Source organism: Palaemon carinicauda, chromosome 11 (assembly GCF_036898095.1).
Source record: "Palaemon carinicauda isolate YSFRI2023 chromosome 11, ASM3689809v2, whole genome shotgun sequence".
Classification (NCBI taxonomy): domain Eukaryota; kingdom Metazoa; phylum Arthropoda; class Malacostraca; order Decapoda; family Palaemonidae; genus Palaemon; species Palaemon carinicauda.
Genome location: NC_090735.1, coordinates 84816742 through 84821934, shown reverse-complemented (window position 1 = coordinate 84821934; position 5193 = coordinate 84816742).

Genomic DNA, 5193 nt, shown 5'->3' with positions numbered 1-5193 from the left:
ACTGTACTGTAAATAGTGCGCCGAATCGCCACCGCGAGGCGCCACCAAGTCATTCTTTGTAGCTTTGTAGGTATTCCAGATACAGTACCATAGGGAGGGATTCATTATCCTTTTGTCAAAAAGAGGGTGGGTCCATTAGGATGACATGGCTACATTACCCAAAAATAGATTTTTCGCTTCGCTTCAAAATCCGTTTTTTTGGGCTCAGGCCATGTAGTCCTGATGGAAGTTTACCAGAGCATTAATGTATCTGTGGATTTTCAATAGTGCTGTTATCTCGAGATAAATATTTCCTATTTGGTCTTCTAGACCTAGAGACACTTGATGTTACCATTATACATCAATTAACTGATCATAAACTATGTCAGCTCTTCCTGCCCCCAACAGGGAAGAGTCTGGGTAGACTCTAGGAAAAAACCAGAGGATTGTGAGTTCAAGGAACAATCTAGCGAACAGTTTGTATATTAGTGTCATCATATACATAAAGGATAGTTTGTACTTAGATGGTATATCTCTGTATAGGTTACTGATACCTCCCAAGTCTGGCTGAAAAGAGACAGACAGGTTTATATACATGTAGGAAACCTTAGTTCAGTAAAATAAACAGTTTAGTACAATCAGTTCTTACCTGTTTGCTTGGAACAGTCTTAACCTTAGTTCCCCAATATTTTGTTAAATATTAAAAGAATCAAGGATGCTCTGACTTTATTCTTAATCTAGAATGTTTGAGGCGAAAGAGACGCAAAGATTCCTTCTATTGTTTATTACAAAAATAGAAATCATGGTTGTATTCAATTACATCCTATGCAGAACAATTCTGCATAAAAGCATAAATAGTAATAACAGAATTAAAATAAGTTTCACCTGAAAAGGAAAACATTAGCCACTCTAAGGGAAATATATAATTTCACTATATATTCTGTTGTTACTAGGAACACTGTGCATATAAGTATGCCTGGCACCTGTGTCAGTCTATTATGCTTAATGTCACCTGTGTAGAGAGAACAGTCTATAGTGTTATCACAAAACACAATACTCAACATGATATGTCTTACGAGTCTATCATGTACACCCTTCACTAAAAGTCCCAATTAGTGCACTGTTCTTCGCAGTAATCAAGCGGCAGGTTTTATAACACTGCCTGCCACCACCACATGAAATTTTATTTCCTGTAATTGCTTCGCATAGTGTTTGAAGAAAACTCTGGATGACTTCCATCCAGTATAAGCACGAAGGCTTTCAAATAACATCGTTTGAAAGAAATTCAGAGACGAGGCAACTTTTCTCGGATCAGGACCTGCGGGCGTACTGTCTGGATCCGCTCTGCGTATAAAATAGGTGATTTTCGCCCTTAACTGTTTCAAGGATAATGTTGAACCAGACATCTCTCCCCTGAAAAGCTGACCTCCCTTAAAGTCTGAAGTTCTACGAAGATAGACCTTTAGGCATTCCAATGGTCAGAGGGATGCTTCTTCCTTCAGAGGGCAGATTCTCCAAGGACCCCATCTCTTAGTGGGCAGCTCGTTCTTGGCAAGAAACGTCGGGTCCGGAAAGAGGTTCAGTTCTCCGGCGTCTGTGAACTGAATGTGGCCATCATCCCTCGAGAGGGCCACTATTTCGCTAACTCTGGCTCCTGAGGCTAGTGCAAATAAGAATATCACCTTTTGAGTCAAGTCTTTCAGCTAGCAATCCTCATTGTTCAGAGTTGATGCTAAGTGAAGAACCTTATCCAAAGACCATGAAATGGGCTTTGGAGGACCTGCTGGCCGAAGTTTAGGGTAGGCTTTTGGAATCTTGATGAAGATTTCATTAGAAAAGTCTACCTGGAAGGCATATAGTATTGGTCTGGCTAGGGCAGATTTACATGTAGTAATCGTGTTGGCTGCTAAACCTTGTTCATGAAGATGGATGAAGAAGGACAAGCAGAAATCCGTAGAAATCTCCTTAGGTTTCTTCGCCTTGACAAAGGCCACCCATTTCTTGTTGACTTTGACTTGTATTCTTCTAAGAAGTTAATACTGTCCCTAGAAATCCCGAACCATTTCTTGACCGCTAGGGGGAGAAAATCAAGAGATGAAGGTTCTGGGTTTTCTCTGATGAAGCTGAGACAGTCAATTTCTGCACTTGCTGAGTCAGAACTGGGTCCGGCAACGGGATCAGCTTCAGGCCTAGTTCCATTATCAAAGGGAACCAAACACTGTTGGGCCACTTGTGGGCCACTATTGCTGCTATACCTCGAAAGGATCTCAGTTTGTCAAGATCTTTCAGCAGAAGGTTGGTTGGAGGGAACAGGTAGATCTTGGACCACCTGTTCAAATCTATAGACATTGCATCTGTCGCTTCCGCTAGAGGATCCTCGTACGGGGCTACATACTGGGGTAACTTCTTGTTGTTGCTCGTTGCAAAGAGGTCCATCTGCAGTCCTGGGACTTTGCGTAATATGAAGGAGAATGATTTTGCGTCTAGGGACCATTCTGACTCTATCGGGTTGACCCTGGATAGAGCGTCCGCTGTCACATTGCGGAACCCTTGAAGGTGGACTGCTGACAAGTACCATCTCTTCTTCTTCGCTAGACGGAGGATGGCCAGTATCACTTGATTTATGTGAGGCGATCTCAAGCCTTGTCGATTTAGGCATCTCATTACAACTTCGCTGTCTAGAACCAGACGGATGTGGATTGAGCAGCGAAGTTCCAGTTTCTTCAGAGAGAGAAGAACCGCCATGGCTTCCAGAAAATTGATGTGGAGGGTCTTGAAGAGGGGAGACCAGGTTCCCTGGACTCTACGATGATGAGAGTGACCTCCCCACCCCTCTTTTGAGGCGTCTGTGTGAACGGAGACTGCCGGTGGAGGTGGTTTCAGAGGTGCCTTGCTCTTCAGGTTTTTGGCTTCCGACCATGGTTTGAGTAGTGATCGCAGATGATTTGGAATCGGTCTTTGTAGATCTCTTCGAGCGTTTGATGCGAAATTTCTCCAAACTCCTGATGCATCTTTTAATTGAGCTTTCAATATTGGATCTGTCACTGAGGCAAACTGGAGGGACCCCAACACTCTCTCCTGTTGCCTTCTTAATATCCTGTCGGATTGAAGAAGTCTCTTGACAGATCCTGCTATCTCTTTCCTCTTCTTTGAAGGAATGGAAAGACAGTGTGACGGTAAATCCAAGTGAATGCCGAGCCACTGGAACTTTTGAGCTGGAGATAGACGAGACTTTTCCAAATTGATCTTGAATCCTAAGTGTTCCAGGAACTGGATCACTTGCTTGGAGGCTTGCCTGCACTCTTCCTCGGATGCTGCCCACACCAGCCAGTCATCCAGGTAGGCTACAACCAGGATCCCCTTTAGGCGTAGTTGATGAATGACTGCATTTGCAAGCTTGGTGAATACCCTTGGGGCTATGTTTAGACCGAAGGGCATGGCTCTACAAACGTACTTTCTTTTCTGTAGTTTGAACCCTAGGTAGGGAGAAACTTGACGGTTGATTGGAACATGCCAGTACGCATCCGTCATGTCTATGGAGACTGTGTATGACCGTTTGGGCAAAAGGGTCCTTATGTGTTGAAGCGCAAGCATTTTGAATTTGTGGTTCACTATGAACTTGTTGAGTGGTGATAAATCCAGAATGACTCTGAGCTTTTCCGAATCCTTCTTCGGAACACAAAATAGCCTTCCTTGGAATCTGATGGACTTTGCCTTCCGTATAACTCTTTTGTTCAGGAGTTCCTGAACATATTCTTCCAGAATGGGGGTTGAGTGCTGGAAGAATTGAGGAAAGTTTGGTGGAGTTGAGCTCCAACTCCACCCTAGTCCGTTCTTGATTGGGCTGTGGGCCCAAGGATCGAAGGTCCAACGATCCCGGAAGAGAAGTCTCCGTCCTACCGGTAGCATCTCACTTGGAGTGCTTGTTGGAGGACTTGCTTCCTTGGCAACGTCCACCTTTGTTACCCCTACCTCAGAAGGGGCGTCTAGGGGACCCTCGAAAGGAACCTCGAGACTTTAGTCTAAAAGTCGTCGATTGGCTTTCGAAGACTGGGGTGAACATCGGCGATTGGGTCGCCAGCGTTTGGGGCACCAGTTGCAAGGTGGTGGTTGGATGTGCCACCGTCTGGGGCACCGTGGCCACGGGAAGCTGTTGCTGTTTTCTAGGCCGAGAGGGCACTCTTGGTCGTTTTGATTTATTCTTCGGCTGGGGACCCTCGTCAGCGGAAGATTTTCTTTTTGAGGACAAGCCCCACTTGGAGAGGAGATTCCTGTTCTCCATAGCGGCTTTGTCCACGACCTCTTTGACCACTTCACTTGGGAAGAGGTCTTTTCCCCAGATATTGGAGGCTATGAGCTTCCTTGGTTCGTGTCTCACCGCAGCCGAGGCGAACACAAACTCTCTACAAGTCCTTCGGGCTTTGATAAAGTTGTACAAGTCCTTGGTGACTGTCGCCAAATGAGATTTGGCGAAGACCATATACATATCTGGGGTGTCCAGGATGCTTGCCATAGTCTCTAAGCCAGTCTGCAGAGACATGGAAGCAGCAAGATGTTCTTTAGTCTCTTGTTCCCTGCGCAGGAGAGACTCTGGCAGCTTCCGGAGGTTTTCGCCGAACTGTCAACCAGCTTCCCAACTGTGAAGGTGTTATGAACATCCTTCCAGTCTTTACCATCTGATGGAAAAGCAAGGGAAAAGGGTGTACACTCCTCCAGTGTAGGGCAAGGTTTCCCTGCTTCAACTGCCTTTAAGGCTGCCTTAAACCCTTTGTCTATAAAGGGGAAGGCACGTTTGGGGTCAGCAATAAAGGACGGGTGCTTTTTGCTGAGAGCCGGCACCTTGGAACTAGAAAAGGCCCTCTCTTTTAAGGTGGTTGTATATAAGGCCTGAGCCTTAGAGAGTTCGAGGACAATCGTCTCCTTCGACTCTGTTTCCTCCTTGGATGCAGGTTCCGTCCTTAGACGGATATAGCAGTCCGGGTAGGCCCCTTTGCTGGGCCAAAACTCAATTTCTTCTACTGGGACAGTGCCCAGTTTCTCCGAGAGGAAGATCTTCCCCCCCGACATTGGCATATGCTCTGCATATCTCCAAGGGTTAATGTCAGAGAAAGCGGGGAGATCCTTGACGTTTAACTTCTTCGGGGCTAATCGTGTTGCAACCAGTTGATGCATTTCCGTCCGAAGAGAAGCTTCTTTCTCGGACGATTTCTTCTG